The sequence below is a fragment of the Neoarius graeffei genome, chromosome 13 (assembly GCF_027579695.1).
Source record: "Neoarius graeffei isolate fNeoGra1 chromosome 13, fNeoGra1.pri, whole genome shotgun sequence".
NCBI classification, from domain to species: domain Eukaryota; kingdom Metazoa; phylum Chordata; class Actinopteri; order Siluriformes; family Ariidae; genus Neoarius; species Neoarius graeffei.
In genome coordinates this window covers 65,387,956-65,406,340 of record NC_083581.1, presented here as the reverse complement: position 1 = coordinate 65,406,340, position 18,385 = coordinate 65,387,956, and the positions used below count along the sequence as shown (strand labels likewise).

The 18,385-nt window shown below is 42.4% G+C and overlaps 1 protein-coding gene across 1 annotated transcript in view; it reads left to right on the top strand.

The window, feature by feature from the left end:
• xkr7a (XK related 7a) overlaps positions 1-18,385 on the top strand; it is a 48,582-nt gene that overhangs the window by 20,078 nt on the left and 10,119 nt on the right. The window lies entirely within an intron of this gene.

Sequence of the window (18,385 nt, the reverse complement as noted above, 5' to 3'; positions counted from 1 at the left end):
TAAGGTGGGGGTTGTGCTGCATCAACCATGGTAATCCTGGGACGATGGGTACGTGGGGGTTGTTCATGACGTGAAGCTGGATGGTTTGAGTGGTTACCGGAAATCCTTAGGGTGAGCGGCGCAGTAAGGTGGGTGATGCTGGTCAAGCCGGTGCCATTGAGTGTCAGGACAGTGAGAGGGACGTCAAGAGCAAGTAGCGGGATTTCCAGACGCTTGGCAGTGGTGGAGCAGATCAGGTTCCTGTCCACCCCTGAGTCGACGACGGCCTGGAGGGTGATGATGCTGGTTGTCACGGATAATGATGACAGGAAGTAATGGACGATTAGCGGGAGACTGGTTCCAAGCATTACCCACCAGGGCCCCTTGATTCACTGATGGGCTCGTCCTTTTAGCGGGTAGGCTCAGCAGATGTGTCCCAGCTGACCGCAGTAGAAGCAGGCCCTCGTGCTCTGCCGGCGATGTTGTTCCTCCGCTGACACCCAAACCCAGTCTACCTGCATGGGTTCGACGGACGCGATGGGAGGTGGAGAGGAGGTGAATCTGGGGCTGTTCTTTTCTCTCCTCCAAGGCAAAGCAAGTTTATTTATATAGTGGATTTCATACACAGTGGCAGTTCAATGTGCTTTACAGAGGTAAAGGCAAAACAGTAAACGATAGAAAATAAAATTACATAAAATAAAAAAAATAAATTGCTGGATGCTCCATTGCTGGATCCGAGCGTCAATGCGGTTGGCGAGGTCCATGAGGCTGGAGAGGTCTGACGGCAGTTCCCGCGATACCAACTCATCCTTGACAGCATTGGACAAGTCATGCAGGAACACGTCGATCTGGGTGTTCTTGTTCCAACCGCACGAAGCCGCCAACGTCTGGAACTCGATGGCATAATCCGAGGTAGACCGGGACCCCTGCCACAGCTCCATGTGCTCTCTGGCTGCCTCCCAGCCAGACAGAGAACAGTCAAAAGTTCGCCTCATCTCCTCAGAGAAATCCTTGAAACTGGAACAAAAGTGTGCATTGGCATCCCAGACCGCAGTTCCCCACTCTCTGGCCTTGCCGGTGAGGGGCGTTATTGTATATGCTACCCGGGAGCATTCTGTGGGGAAGGCCAGAGGTTGCAGTTCTAGGATCAACAAACATTGAAACAAAAACTATCTGCAAGTACCTGGTTCTCCATTGTAGGGCTGAGGTGCTGGAAGTCTCGATTCATGGAGAAAGGCGGTGGCAGGAGCTGAAGTAGGAGACGGCTGAGCAGGGGTAGGCATGGCTTGACAGCACTGCATCTGCGTGGTGAGAAGGTTGAGTGCGTTGGACAGGGTGGTGAGGTTCTGGGTAATTTGTTGTAGGTCTTGTTGGTGGGTCCCGAGGAGAGTCCCTTGCTGCTGGATGGCTGTTCTCAGATGGGTGAGTTCTGCTGGATCCATGTTGGCCAGAACGTACTGTTAGGGCTGGTGGAGGTATGGTGAAGTTAGGATCCAAAAACAGAACACAGACAGTAATCCAATAAATAAGATGATTTAATACAGGGAAGAAAGGGCGTGGCAAATAGGTAAACAGACAGAACAAAAAACAAATGGCAAAAATAGTCCAGGCAAAAAGAGACAAACAACTTGACAAAAACATGAGACAGGCAAAGACAAAAACGCTAGTGTGAAAAACCATGAACAAGAAAAAAACCATTAGTGCAAAAAAACATGAACCAGAAAAAAAACCTTAGTGCAAAAACCATGAACCAGAAAAACCGCTTAGTGCAAAAACCATGAACAAGAAAAGTTACTAGAGAGAAAAACCATGAGAAGCAAGAGCAGCACAGAAACAGCTAGAGTAGCAAACGAATTGTTCTGGCAAAAGCAGAGTCTGAGAAAGGCCTTTAAATAAGCAGCAGTGAAAACCAGGAAATGAGTTCAGGGGAGAAGGAATTCCTGTCCCGGATCCAGATCGGCGCTGGCGTGAGAGATCCGTAATCTCCGGAGTGGATGTCTGGGGCGGAGCATGACAGTTCTTCCTTCTTTAAGTGATTTGATCTTTTCCATTAGACAGCTGCACTGCACAGATTGTACATTGTACCATATTTTAATTAGTGTTTGATATACTATATACTCATCTCATTATCTCTAGCTGCTTTATCCTGTTCTACAGGGTCACAGGCAAGCTGGAGCCTATCCCAGCTGACTACGGGCGAAAGGTGGGGTACACCCTGGACAAGTCGCCAGGTCATCACAGGGCCGACACATAGACACAGACAACCATTCACACTCACATTCACACCTACAGTCAATTTAGAGTCACCAGTTAACCTAACCTGCATGTCTTTGGACTGTGGGGGAAACCGGAGCACCCGGAATAAACCCACACGGACACGGGGAGAGCATGCAAACTCCGCACAGAAAGGCCCTCGTCGGCCACGGGGCTCAAACCTGGACCTTCTTGCTGTGAGGCGACAGCGCTAACCACTACACCACCGTGCCGCCATACTATATACTATGCCAGTATAAAATTTGAAACCTGCCACACCCTCCACGATACTGCCCAAACGTTCTTTTGACCAGTTCTTGAAAGCAGAGATACAAAACCTCCCTGTTTGAGATGACTCCTGGTCACTGAGCACTTAAACAAAAGCTTGATTGCTGCTTTAAATTCAGCAATTCCACTAATCCAGATGTAATAGCAAGCGGTACAAAAGAAATAGGGAAAACAATGGTGCAAGAAAATTACCAACTCCCGTTTGATTAGCATTTCTATTTAATGAGTGTTACTTTTCATCCTTGGCTGAGATTGCTCAAGAAAGAAGCTGCAACCTGCTGTCAAAGACATGCTGCATGTTGTATTTAATGAGTTGACACAAACAGTTATGTTAATGTTCATAAATAAAGCCACAGTTTAAGACCATAGTAAATACATTTAGATACAACGGCCAGTCTTTTTTATTCATTCAATGTAACATAATAAAGCGAATGTGAGAGAAAACAGGAGAAGAAAAACAGAGCTGTTAGATTTTGGTCTGTAAAAATGAATTGACAGATGAACAGCACTGTAGTGGTGGTTGCTTTTTTATTGAGCAAACAGAGCTGTTACCAAACTGAGACATCGAGTGTGCAGATATACCATGTATTTCTTTGCACATGACCTGGATTTTTTCAGATGTCGTTCACAGAGTGCAGTGCATCAGTTGGCATCTGTTCACTGTGCGTTAAATCACTCAACAGACTGTTTGACCATCGCCAACCTGATTGGCGACATTTTGGTGTTACTGTACTTGTTCTTCACAATCAGAACTCAGCACAGAGCCAAGAGAATGAGCTGGCAAGTTAACTACTGCTGAAAAAATCGCTAGAAACCATTTTGAGGGTATTGATGTGTTTCTGGTGGTCAGTAATGGTAGCTTAATGGAATACATTGCTTGTAATGGCTCCTGATGGCTTATCTAATTTATGGTAATCCCTAATCCCAAAGAACCCAAAGAAGGTCCTATGGGTTCTGGTGGTATTTAATAATAATCTGAAAATTCCTAATGGAAGTCATGTGCCTGAGAAAGAAGAAGGACACACGTGTGTAAAATAAATAGGGCAAATCCAATAATCATTCAGTATGTTTACATGTACACAAATATTCCACTTTGGATATTCTGAATTTGTCCTTATTCTGAATTTAGCATTTTCTAATTATGACGTCTGGGATATACCGATATTATATGGGTTTTAGGATCATTCTTTTGAGATGTATACAGAGCATTCGGAATATGTCTCTCAACTGGGGTGTTTACTGCAGTTAGCGACACATAGCCTCTTACCTGTTTACAGTCAGCTCTGTGTGTTATACACAAACCAGTTAGACGAGTATGCATGGCTACATGCAAATGGGAATATTAGTGGAGCATTCATTTTCAATAGTGGGTGGCACGGTGGTGTACCGGGTAGCTCTATTGCCTCACAGCAAGAAGGTTTCAGGTTCGAACCTCTTGGCTGATGGGGACCTTTCTGTGTGGAGTTTGTATGTTCTCCCCATGTCTGTGTGGGTTTCCTCTGGGTGCTCTGGTTTCCCCCACAGTTCAAATACATGCAGATTAAGTAAAATACCCAGCCACTGGGGTTGTACAAGCCAGTGCATACTTATGCCGCTTTTCCACTACAAACGCGGCTGAGCCGTGCCGTGCTGAGTCGGGCTGAGACGAGCCGAGCGGGGCTGTTGGAGTTGCATTTCGACTACAACCGCGCTGAACCGTGCTGGCTGGAAGTGGGTGGACACATTGGGTGGAGTTAGCGAAAGTGGGTGGACGTCACGTGATGTCGTTAAGCAGCGCAAACAGTGACATCAGTGAGCTTTTAAGCGGTAGTCTCACGACCCGAATAGTAAACAATAAACATGAAGTCGTTAGTGTTGCTGGTCTTGGTTCTGTGGCTTGTTGTCACCGACAACGCCAACAGATACTGGCAAGAGCGTATAGATGAGGCGAGGCGCATAAGGCTTCAGAAATTCTCGTAATTCGTAATTCTTCTCCTTCCGGGTTTGCGGTGTTTACAGATCCCAGCGTGCTCGCGGGGCGTGTGTGGGCATGTGAGGACACTCCTCCTCACCAATCAGTGCACAGGGGAGTGTCTGCTCACGCCCCCAGCCTCACTTGGCTCGCTTTGGCTCGCTTCAGCCCTACTCCAAAACCGTGCGAGTTTTAGGGGCTAAGCAGGGCTGAAGCGAGCTGAGTCGTGCTGGTTTTTGGTAGTCGAAACGCGAGCCGTGTCGGGCTGAAGTGAGCTGAAGCGAGCTGAAGTGAGCTGAAAAAGGGTAGTGGAAAAGGGCCATTAGTGTCGGTCCCAAGCACAGATAGATTGGGGAGGGTTGCATCAGGAAGGGCATCTGATGTAAAACCTATGCCAAATCAACATGCGGAATAAATCTGCTGTGGCGACCCTGAATGTACGGGAGCAGCCAAAAGAAGAAGAAGAAGATTCATTTTCATTAGCCATGTAATATTGTATTTTTCAGAATAAGTGCAAAAACCGGACTATTTTGTGCACGTGAACATAGTGGCAGTCACCATTGCAGGCTGGTGTCAGAGGCAGACAGCAGCAAACAAGCATAAGACCTGCCCTCTGTCTGAAATCACTCACTACTCACTATATAGTGGACTATATAGTGAGTTCGCCATTTTGTAGTGCTGTCCGAATGTATAGTGAGAATTATTACACACTATATAGTGGACTCATAGTATCCCACAATGCATCGTGAAAAGCAGTGTATAACCAATGGTCACTAACCAAGCAATATATACCATCATGCATTGCAGTCTCGCTGATTTCATAAGGACCGTGAAGTATTTTAGATTGAGTATAGCAGTAGTTTGTTTTTCCTTATGACAACAAGCACGAGACAAGTTTATAAGTTGTGGCGTGAAAATGGCAATAATATTGTAGTGTGTTGGGGTGAATGGATAGAGGAAGAAACACATTATAAATGGACATTCACATACAATTAAAAATAGTAAGAGAAGAGAAAATAAGCTAAAATAGAATAAGACAGATAAAATACATGAATAAAAGTTATAGCGCAGAGCGAGAAATTAATCAAAAGCCTCAAATTTGATTTAATAAAAGGCAGCGGCAAAGAAGAAAGTATTCAGAAAGATGCAGCAGACACAAAGTACTTTTTATTTATTAATGTGGGAAATATGCCCAGTATAATATGTATTTATCACAAAAATACGTGTGTATTTATTATTTTGAAAACCCACCAGCTGACTGATCTAGAACGTTTCAAGTCAAGTCAAGTTTATTTGTACAGCGCTTTTAACAATAAACATTGTCGCAAAGCAGCTTAACAGAATTTGAATGACTTAAAACATGAGCTAATTTTATCCCTAATCTATCCCCAATGAGCAAGCCTGTGGCGACAGTGGCAAGGAAAAACTCCCTCAGACGACATGAGGAAGAAACCTCGAGAGGAACCAGACTCAAAAGGGAACCCATCCTCATTTGGGCAACAACAGACAGCATGACTATAACATTAACAAATTTAACATGAAGTCCGTTTCGTTGATGTTGTAACTCTTCGTTGATGGAAAATTGAGTGCAAAACTGTTCAGGACAACTGCAGTCCTAAAGTTAGCAAGTCAACTGTAGTCCTCAGCCATAAAAGCATTACTGTAAGAGTCCAGAGCGTCCTCCAAGTGTGACTTTCAACTGTCCATATGGGGCCGTCCTCCACAGGAGCGATGTGATGAGACTCCAACCAGACATAGGGCATCAAGATGGATCAGGCAGGTCTGAGGAGCAGAAGAGGTCAGCATCACGATCTCAGGATTGGCATGCAACTCAGAGGGACAGATGGGGGGGGGGGGGGGGGAGAGAAAACACAGGTGGTTAGGTATGCCCAATGTCACCTGAATAAGTAGGAACAGTATACATTTTGCGCTGAGTACAAGCAGGGACTCCGGCAAAACTATGACAGCATAACTAAAAGGGGAGAGCCAGAAGGTAACACAGGCATGAGGGAGCCCCGGGACATAAAACAGCCAGCCACTACACCGTTTTAATTGTGCGACAGTAATAACGTAAATAACGGCGCGACGGAGTAGTGTCCGAAAGTGTTTTTTCATTTTACAAATGAGCTCACTATATAGTCTTCTATATAGAATTCCCTAGAGAGTGAGTAGGGAGTAGTGAACGAGTGAGTGACTTCAGACATAGCTATGGTCAGAAATGAAACCACAAGCAGGAGTTAAAAAAAAAAAAAAAGTTAAGAGGAAAGCACAGAACAGAACCTAATCAATACAAATGCATGCAAAGCTTTGCAATGAGATAAAGGGAAGAAAAGAAGAGAAGAAACAGACAAACTAATCAATGACTGAAATGAACAGGTGCACACAATAGGGAAAAGATCAATGACAGTACAGGGGTGTGACAGGACAGGTCGGTGCTGTGCATTTGCAAAGTGGAATTCATGACAACAGATAGGTAAAGGACTCTGATGAGAACCATGAAGCCAATTCACATTAAAATCTCTTCACAAGATGGTTTCCATTTTCTTCTAAGAAAAACGGTTACTTCATTATAATCTGAGCATACTGTTTACACAGAGCTGTTTCCTTCCCATGTGGCTTCATTGATCCTTATAAAAAGAAGTAATTTAAGAGGGGCGGTGTAGTGGTTAGTACTGTCACCTCACAGCAAGAAGGTTCTGGGTTCAAGCCCAGTGACTGACGGGGGCCTTTCTGTGTGGAGTTTGCATGTTCTCCGGGTGCTCTGGTTTCCCCCACAGTCCAAGGGCATGCAGGTTAGGCTAATTGGTGGCTCTAAATTGACTGTGAATGGTTGTTTGTCTCTATGTGTCAGCCCTGTGATGATCTGGCAACTTATCCAGGGTGTAGTCAGCTGGGATAGGCTCCAACTTGCCCGTGACCCTACACAGGATAAACAGTTACAGATAATGGATGGTAATTTAAGAGCCAAAGGAGAATGATTATGTATTGACCAGACATTTTACGCTGAAGAAATTGAGCCAGTTGATAATGAGGGCCAGTTGACCAGCTGTGTTCTCTCAGTAATGAAGTAGGCTAATTGGTCCCTCTGATGATTGGCGAAAAGCGATGATGTCTAGTGCCTCCTGCAACCCAAAGATGAACTGCAGAGCAACTGGGTTAGTGAACCTGCTTCGACTGCTCAACAACACATGGAGCAGAAATCAATGATCCCTGACAAACACCAGAGCTGCACTTGTTTAGAGACGCTGAACAGGGGGAAAAAAAACTCTCCGTAGAAGCCGTGTGCAATCTCTGTGTGAAAGTGAGTGGCAGGCCCGCCGACAGGGGGGGACAAACGGGTATGTTGTCCCGGGCCCAGGAATGGGGGGGGGCCCAGAACTGGGCTCTCATGAAGTTGCAATTATTTTATTTCATTTCAAAATGTGTTGATTTGGGGGAGAAATGTGCTATATTTGCATTCAATACATGATTTCTAGATCTTTTGCCTTTATTGTCTTTGAAAAAGGCGTCAAGAACCCCCTACCACCCCTAATGCAAAAATGGTTTGGTCTGACTCTTTGATTAAGGGGAAAAAAACGACATCGTTCGATCATAGCGCTTCGACAATCAGCGTGCGTGCCATTTGCCAACATGCACAAGTCAGGAGCTCAGAAAAGAAAAGAGAGGAAGAAACCAAGAGACTCAGGGGCTCACTGCATAAATATTTTAAAAAAGATTCGGATGATGCAGCAGGTACTAGTAAAGGCAGTGGGGCAGCTGAGCCAGGTAAGACACAGCCAACTTTTTCCAGCCCCGTAAAGTAACCCCAACCAAGGCATGCGCGGCACGCAATTCATGTTACAAACGAGGGGAGAGCAAGTCACACTGAACACCATATCAAACGCACAGGGCATTGAATCATTTCATAACCACAACGGCTTAATAACATTGTGTTTCATATATCTGATTGAAGCTAAGAATATTCACATTAGCCCGCAATCATATCCCGCCGTTTCTCGAGCGGTGTGTTCTTCTCTGCTTTTCACACTGGACAGTACGCACGCACGCACAACAAAAGTCCGGCGCATTGGATTTCGCACCTGAATAGTTGCAGACTAAGGAAATGTTAAAATGTTAAAACTGTAAAAATGTGGAAATGCTAAAATGAAATGGTTGTTGACCGGTTGAATGGTTTTTGAATACCTGTCATTTAAGGGTTGGAGTGAGTAGAGACTGGGGCCCTGTCCACACGGCAACGGATTCAGGTGACTCTGATACAATTGCTTATCGTTTAGGCCTGGCGTCCACACGGCACCGGCGTTTTGGGTGCCCAAAACGCAATCTTTTTGAGAACGGGTTCCAGAGTGGAAAGATCTGGCAACGTTGCCGTTGTGAAGTCATCTGGATGAGTAGAACGGATTTGTTTACGATGACGTCACAACCACATGACTGTGAGTGCTTCACACCGGGTAGAAGTGTAACGAACTCAATGCGAGTTGTCAACAAATCCTATAACTTGGTTCATGAAACGCGCTTACAAAATATTTTCACTGTGAATATTTATTGTGTAATGGTGCAAAGTGAGAGAGAGAGAGAGACTCTGCCCTTAGGGCAGAGTCAATCCCGCCAGCAAAAATAGGGAAAAAAAGGAGCGATCTCACCTCTTCAGATGTTGGTTTAAGTCCTACAATACATTCCTCAAAAAGGGCGTAGAAGAGCAAATTAATCCATCAATGTGTAGCATTCAATTTATTCCGGACCATTAAAGACACCGCCTTCCGCGTAGAATCATACGTCATCCTCGCCACCATATTGGATAGGTCAAAGCGGAGAATAAAGATTCATGTGCTGCGTTTAACTGTACCAACAGGTTTACCATCCAAATGAGATCACATGGGATTACCTTTCACAGGTGAGAAACAACAAATTAATCCATCAACGTGTAGCATTCAATTTATTCCGGACCATTAAAGACGCCGCCTTCCGCGTAGAATCATACGTCATCCTCGCCGCCATATTGGATAGGTCAAAGCGGAGAATAAAGATTAGCTGCGTTTAACTGTACCAACAGGTTTGCCGTCCAAACGAGATCACATGGGATTACCTTTCACAGGTGAGACTGGAAAAATACTTTTCATTGTATTTGGTCATTATAATGTAATTTTACGAACAGATTTTCCTGACTTTGTGGCTAATATGAAGTCTCGCACATAATAGTTTATGCGCATGCGTCCTTACTTCTTCTATTGTTCTGGTGTCTCCGAAGGGACCGTCTTACAGCGCCCCTAGAGGTGTGGCATGTGTATTGCATCATTTTCAGCAAGCGTTGCGTTGCCATATGGACCTGATATTTTACTGATCATTGCCCATTTGGACGCGATATATTTTTAAATAACATCTCGTTGCCGTTGTCGTGTGGATGTAGCCTGGGATAAGCAGTGATGGGAATAACGGCGTTAAAAATAAACAGCGTTACTTTTTTTAGTAACGAGTAATCTAACTAATTACTTTTTACATCGTTATAACGCCGTTCCCGTTACTTACAATAAAATGCTCTGCGTTACTTTATTAAAACTGTTCTCATCTGGCATGCTGCTCGTTCAGCCTTTCTTTACTCTGCTTTCGTGTGGGGCGGGGAGACACGAGACAATGGCACAGTAAGCCAATCAGAGTAGATTTGGACAGCATACGTAGGTAGGCCACGCCTACTGCACTGCGCACTCTTTCAATCGGAAGAGCCAGCGATGGTGAGCGGTCAGCCCAACACTGCGCTTTCACATTGGAAATACGGCCATTGCTTTTCATTACTTGAAATAAAAGGCAAGAATGTTTACGTGCAATGCACATTATGTTGAGGAACAAAGCGTTTGTCCTCGTCAGTGGCCAGTAATTAGTAACATAATTTTAATAACTACAAAAATATATTAAATTTGATAGATGTCTTATCTCACATTGTCCCACAAAAATATTAATATAGTGTAGATAACGTTACTAATTGGTTCTGTTAAGTGTCCATTTCAGTCATTAAACACATTTAACATTCACTTTTATTATGATTACACTAATTGAATTTGATTTTTTTTTTGAGGGGGAACAAAATGTAACGGAATAATTACTTTCCCTGGTAATTAGTTACTTTTATCACAAAGTAACTCCGTTACTAACTCAGTTACTTTTTGGGAAAAGTAACTAGTAACTATAACTAATTACTTTTTGAAAGTAACATGCCCAACACTGGGGATAAGAGAGGTGGGTGTGTGTGTGGGTTGGCCGGGGGGGGGGGGGGGGGGGGGGGGGGGGGGTTGTTAGGGGGGGCCCATTCAGAGCATTTTGTCCTGGGCCCAGCCAAAGCTGTCAGCGGCCCTGGTGAGTGGTGTCACAAGATTTTCACAGAATGTTTTTTGTTGAGTAAAGTAATAACAGCCTAAGCATGACAACCAAAATGCTTTGCTGTTGTCACAAAAATCAAAACCAGAAACCAACACAAGCATCCTTAACTGAAATCTGTATCTCATTGCGGCCTTGGCTGAAACTTGGTTTGAGATTTGCGTGGTAGCTTATGTTTATATGCAAATATCCACATGTTTGGATCTCATCTTGCATGATTTCATTCAGTATATTATTTTGACATGCCCTGTGGTATATTGTGGCTATAGTGGTATATTGCTTTAGTGCAGGGACAAAGAAACAATTTAACGTAAACAACATAACTATAAACTGAATTACATTAACATTTGCATTATACAGAAAACTCAACTTCAGCTGTACTTGTGAGAATGAGAGAAAAACAGCTTAGCTAGCGACCCCAGAATAGGGATGAGTGTTTAGCATGTCTATGCATTTTTAAACATCGAATTTGGTAGCTATACTATTTGTCATTATTATACATACAGGACACTTTTTCAATGGAATAAAAGCATGTATTCTATTCCCTTTTAGCAGGTTTTATTCATTTGTTTTGATAGCATGCAATATTGTTAGCATATCACTTATCCTATGTGTATTACGTCACTCTATCCAGTGGAGAATGAGCTTTAAATATGGTTTATGATATTGCATGGTTGTCAAGACAACATGACGTCACACGTCCGAGACATAAAACTTCTGTGCTAGCGAGCAACTGTGACAATTTGTAAACAAACATGGCCGCCAGGTTTGCTTCATTAAATATGGAAGATTTTGAGAGAATTTTGAAAAAGAAAGATGCATTGAACACCCGAAAAGAATGTGTATGTATAATAATAATAATAATAATAATAATAATAATAATAATAATAATATTGGTTGGCTTTTTTTCATGGTATATCAGATATATTCCATTCAGCTACTCGTCATCGACTCGTTCAATATCATGCTAGCTGAATGGAATATATCTGATATACCACTCAACACCAACCAATATTAGTTAAATAATTTGATTATAACAACCTCCGCTAAGTTATTATTGGCTATTTCATAGCTACTTCTTGGAGCACAAACTGCAAAATTCCATAGACCATATATATATATGTAACTAAATACTCGTTAATAAGAAGCTGTCCTTCTTCTTATTGGTTTTCATGTCCCAGCTATATATTTTTTAATTAATAAGATAGTTTGATGTGTAATGCTTGATTGTATCTGGTAACAACCTCACTCCCAGAGAGATTTAAAAAATAAAAATAAAAAAATAAAATTGCCCTGAAAGGAAGGAGATTTTAGGGGAGCTATTGCTTCACCAAGACCATTCTTTAGCGTCAAACAAAAAGTGAAATTAGCGTCACTTGTCAAACGTAAACCATTCATGCTGTCAGCTCTGGCACCGCGGATGTGTGCTGCTTGATTGTCTTTTGAAGAGCTGTCTTTTCACTCATGTTCATCATGAAGGGAGCCAAGAGGAGGCTGTAAAGCAATTTTATGGAAATCATCATCCGGAGGTGAATCATCATGCCAATCTCCTGGCTTCCAGCCAGCACTCTTATTACATTTATTTTCTTTGTGAAAAAATTACACATTTTGTCTCTTTCCCGTCGAGATACAAATCTAGCACAAATGCATGAAGTCTGAAAACGTTTAAAACGGTTAGGTCAATTTATTAACTGTTTATCCTAGCTCGTATACAGGGTGAGAACTTTTCTAAAATTTGTCCACATTTGTTGAGCTTACTTGTTTAAAGTTACGTACAACACATCTGTTTTTCAGAAACTCAATAAGCCGAGGAAGCAGATATAAGGAGAAATGATAAGCCAGCATTATCATCGGTAATGAAACTGGGGTGTCTGTTTTGCCATTGCTGTGTGTATTCATGCATTAACACTGACTAGACATAAATGTCCCTGAAGCTTTGGAGATAAGGACAAAATGTATTTGTATGCAAGAACTCACTAAAGTTCACTGGCATTCTGCACAAACAAGGGGAAGACATATTTCTAGGTGACTGCAGTTATTAAAGGCTCTTGCCAGCTGCGCTAGGTGAAGCCATGGCCTAACGGTTAGAGAAGCAGCTTTAGGGCTCAAAGGTTGCTGGTTCAATTCCCTGGACTAGCAGGAATGGCTGAAGTGCCCTTGAACAAGGTACCTGCTCCCCAGGCTGCTTTGAGTATGTTGTATGTTGCTCTGGATAAGAGTGTCTGCTAAATGCCTGTCATGTAACCTAATGAAAAATTATACAGCATCTATAAGTAGCTAACTGAAAAGTAAACATCAATGGTGATTTGGTATATCTTGTTATCCCCTCCCTTATTTTATCTCTCGTTTAATCTTGCCAATCCCCACCCAGCACCCAACCACTGCTCATGATGTGCTGTGGGTGTGTCAGCAACCTGGGCTTAAATAAATTAACCTCAATGAACATGAAAGAAAGGGGATATTTCACCAAGTGTGATCACATGACTCGATTTGTCACTGATTACCGGCATGAATCTGCACTCTGTTTGAAAGAAATCAGCCTCGACTTTATACTATTGTGTACATTTTTTACTTACGAAAGTTTGTGCTATTTTTGTTCTAGTTTCAAATATTTAAAAAATCCACCTTAAAGCTAGACAGCCTTTCGATTTCATAAAATTTGTGAAATTTAGTTCCCTCTGAAATTTGGTCATTGTGATACAGTACATGTTTATTTCTGCAATATCTCAAAAAAAAACAAAACAGGCCATTCTGTAGCTGTGAAGTTATTTAATTTGAGGGGATTCCCTAGCAAGTAATGTGCATGAAATCGCTCGCTTCGCGCAGTCAAGCAGACAGAGGAAGTCCGTGTGCGCTTCTTTTGGGTTTTACGTCAGCTGGCATCTATATATATGTACCCCTGCGACCCACTAGCGAGTGTTACATAGTTCTCTGTTCCTTCTCTTCTCCATTAGCTTTTCATATACTTCGTTCCTTCTCCGGTCAAGGTTATCACAGACGCCACTGATTAATCTGCGCCACTCTTGTCTATTATTGACAGTAGATTGCCATGTCAAGTACGTGGCCACACTTCAGGACCTTCTTACAGGTGTCCTTAAAACGCAGCTTAGGTCTGCCCACTGGGCGAGACCCATGCGCTAGTTCACAAAAGAGAAGTTCTTTTGGGGGCATACAGTCATTCATGCAGCAGACGTGTCCAAGCCAACGCAGACGGCTTCTTACTAACTTCAGTTCTACGGTATGTCTTCAGCACCTGCACGCCTTAAGACCACTTCGTTACTTACAAAGTGATCCCATTTGATCCCCAGAGTAAGACGCAGATAACGTTGCTGAATTGTATGGAGCTGTCTGACTTCGTGCTGGTACAGAGTCTACATTTCACTACCGTACAACCCCGATTCCAAAAAAGTTGGGACAAAGTACAAATTGTAAATAAAAACGGAATGCAATAATTTACAAATCTCAAAAACTGATATTGTATTCACAATAGAACATAGACAACATATCAAATGTCGAAAGTGAGACATTTTGAAATTTCATGCCAAATATTGGCTCATTTGAAATTTCATGACAGCAACACATCTCAAAAAAGTTGGGACGGGGCAATAAGAGGCTGGAAAAGTTAAAGGTACCAAAAAGGAACAGCTGGAGGACCAAATTGCAACTCATTAGGTCAATTGGCAATAGGTCATTAACATGACTGGGTATAAAAAGAGCATCTTGGAGTGGCAGTGGCTCTCAGAAGTAAAGATGGGAAGAGGATCACCAATCCCCCTAATTCTGCACCCACAAATAGTGGAGCAATATCAGAAAGGAGTTTGACAGTGTAAAATTGCAAAGAGTTTGAACATATCATCATCTACAGTGTATAATATCATCAAAAGATTCAGAGAATCTGGAAGAATCTCTGTGCGTAAGGGTCAAGGCCAGAAAACCATACTGGGTGCCCGTGATCTTCGGGCCCTTAGACGGCACTGCATCACATACAGGCATGCTTCTGTATTGGAAATCACAAAATGGGCTCAGGAATATTTCCAGAGAACATTATCTGTGAACACAATTCACCGTGCCATCCGCCGTTGCCAGCTAAAACTCTACAGTTCAAAGAAGAAGCCGTATCTAAACATGATCCAGAAGCGCAGACGTCTTCTCTGGGCCAAGGCTCATTTAAAATGGACTGTGGCAAAGTGGAAAACTGTTCTGTGGTCAGACGAATCCAAATTTGAAGTTCTTTATGGAAATCAGGGACGCCGTGTCATTCGGACTAAAGAGGAGAAGGACGACCCAAGTTGTTATCAGCGCTCAGTTCAGAAACCTGCATCTCTGATGGTATGGGGTTGCATTAGTGCGTGTGGCATGGGCAGCTTACACATCTGGAAAGACACCATCAATGCTGAAAGGTATATCCAGGTTCTAGAGCAACATATGCTCCCATCCAGACGAACTCTCTTTCAGGGAAGACCTTGCATTTTCCAACATGACAATGCCAAATCACATACTGCATCAATTACAGCATCATGGCTGCGTAGAAGAAGGGTCCGGGTACTGAACTGGCCAGCCTGCAGTCCAGATCTTTCACCCATAGAAAACATTTGGCGCTTCATAAAACGGAAGATACGACAAAAAAGACCTAAGACAGTTGAGCAACTAGAATCCTACATTAGACAAGAATGGGTTAACATTCCTATCCCTAAACTTGAGCAACTTGTCTCCTCAGTCCCCAAACATTTACAGACTGTTGTAAAGAGAAAAGGGGATGTCTCACAGTGGTAAACATGGCCTTGTCCCAACTTTTTTGAGATGTGTTGTTGTCATGAAATTTAAAATCACCTAATTTTTCTCTTTAAATGATACATTTTCTCAGTTTAAACATTTGATATGTCATCTATGTTCTATTCTGAATAAAATATGGAATTTTGAAACTTCCTCATCATTGCATTCCGTTTTTATTTAGAATTTGTACTTTGTCCCAACTTTTTTGGAATCGGGGTTGTACATCAAGAGAGGCATTAGACACTGATTGTATACACTGACTTTAATCGCAACAGTGAGGTCGTGTGACTCATATGCTCTTTTTCGCAGTCGTCCAAATGCACATGACGTAGCTTGAATACGGGATTCTTCCCTCATGGAGCAGTCGCTGGTGACATAGCTTCCAAGGTATTTGAAGCGGGTAACATTAGCTAGCTTAACACCATCTATGAAGAACTCAGTTGTGTTGCCAATGCATATGGTCTCTGTTTTCACTGTATTAATTTGCAGACCCATCCCCTTTTCCAAGTTGTTGTAAGACATCAAAAGCAGCTGCAAGCCCTCTGAAGTATCACGGAATATTGCAAAATCGTCAGCATACTGAGCCTCCCTGATGAATTCTGTGAGGACTTTAGTTTTTGCCTTGAGTCTACACAGATCGAAGAGATCACCATCGTAGCAGAATCTAATCTGTACGCTGCACGTGTGCTTAATGTTCTTGAAAGCAAGCCACAGTAGGACTGCTGCATACATGCCAAAGAGTGTTGGTGCTAGTTTGCAGCCCTGTTTAACACCACTATTATATTGAAAAGACTGAGTTAATTCACTATCCACAATGAGTCTGGCATTTACAACAGTGTATAGTTTCTTGATGATTCTTATGAACTTTGGTGGGCAGCCTAATTTGCCAAGGATGATAAAGAGCACCTCACGATTGACAGTATCAAACGCCTTAACAAAATCTACAAAGGCTATATACAAGCTCTGGCGTTGCTCCCTTATTTTTACCATCAGCTGTCAAAGCGTGAAAATTCCATCAATGGTGCTTCTTTCTTTCCGATACCCTGACTGGGACTGAGGGTATATACATTCCGCTAACCACTGTAGCCTTTGGAGGATGATATCAGCAAAGACTTTTCCAACAGCACTTAGAAGGGATATGCCTCTATAATTTCCACACTGGCTTCTGTCACGCTTTTTGAACAGAATGGTTATACTTGGATAAATCCAATCAAGGGGTTTACCTTCTTTTCCTTTTTCTTTTGGGTTTTACATCAGCTGGCATCCAGTGTTGCATTACTGCCCTCTACAGGTTTACCTTTGACCATGCACTGACAATTACATCATTCTGTCGCTAAACGAACACCTGATCACACTGAGGTGCTCGCTGACCATCGATATTTATTAGTTTGGTCCTGCGTTTCCTTTCCTTCGCAACATAACATCTTTTCTTCTCACTTTCCGTTACTGTAGTCGGTCTTTCACATTTCATTCGCACACTCACATCCTCCATTTTTCTCTCCTGTTTCAAATTTGTATCCCACAATGCCTTGTGCGAACGGGGAAAGCCCACCATATGATGCATGACATAGTATCTTGAATTGGGTCATGGTGAAGCAGGAAAAAATAGCGGAGAATTTAGGATCACATGGCCCTAAATTCATTAATTGTTCTATTTAAAAAGAAAAAAACCTAATAAAATGGGAGGTCTGTGATTCGAATTCAGTAGCTTTCAGTCCACTAAACAAAAATAATTGAGTGTCATGGAAAATTCTTTTTATGACTTAAACTTGAAAAATCTGAAAAGTAGTCTACTTTTAAGTCATTTGTTAACAGGGAATAAGATGATGTGTAAGCCAAAAACAGAGCTATGTTTTGCATATACTTTGGCCTTGAAAGAGAGGGAATGGCTGTTTCCATATATCTACATTGAGAAATGGAGTTCTCGTACTCATCAGAGAAAAAGTTGCACTTACCCTCAGTGTGAAAATTAGCTGAAATAAAGTTGAAGTATTGCTAAGTTCTGCCAGCCTTTATTAATACCAGCGCAAGTGCATATTGCTGTTTGCTTATTAGGGTGCCCTTTTCTGCATCATAAGCATGTTTGAGAAGAGTTTTTGTTTCTACGACTATAATTCGTTATGAATTTGTCAGTGTTTTTTCCAAATTTTTTGGTCTTACTTCTGAAAGGTTTTGGAATTCTTTTATAAACAATCTTAGGTTAATAATTAACTGGTTGTATTCATTCAATGGGCAGCACGGTGGTGTCGTGGTTCGCACTGTTGCCTCACAGCAAGAAGGTTCTGAGTTTGAGCCCAGTGGCCGACAGAGGCCTTTCTGTGTGGAGTTTGCATGTTTTGACTGTGTCTGTGTGGGTTTCCTCCACAGTTCAAAGACATGCAGTTAGGCTAATTGGCTACTCTAAATTGTCCATTGATCAAGCTTGGAGAGGGATGGGCTCTGCCCTAGACACACCAATGATAGACATGTTGAAATGTTATCAGTGGTGCCAGACAAGTCAAGTTTATTTTTATAGCGCTTTTAATAATAGACATTGTTGCAAAGAAGCTTTACAGAATTTTAATGACTTTAAACATGAGCTAATTTTGTCTCTAATCTATTCCCAATGAGCAAGCCTGTGGCGACGGTGGCAAGGAAAAACTCCCTCAGACAACATGAGGAAGAAACCTCGAGAGGAACCAGACTCAAAAGGGAACCCATCCTCATTTGGGTGATAACAGATAGCGTGATTATAACATTTTAAACAGTTTTAACATGAAGTCTGTTTTGTTGGTT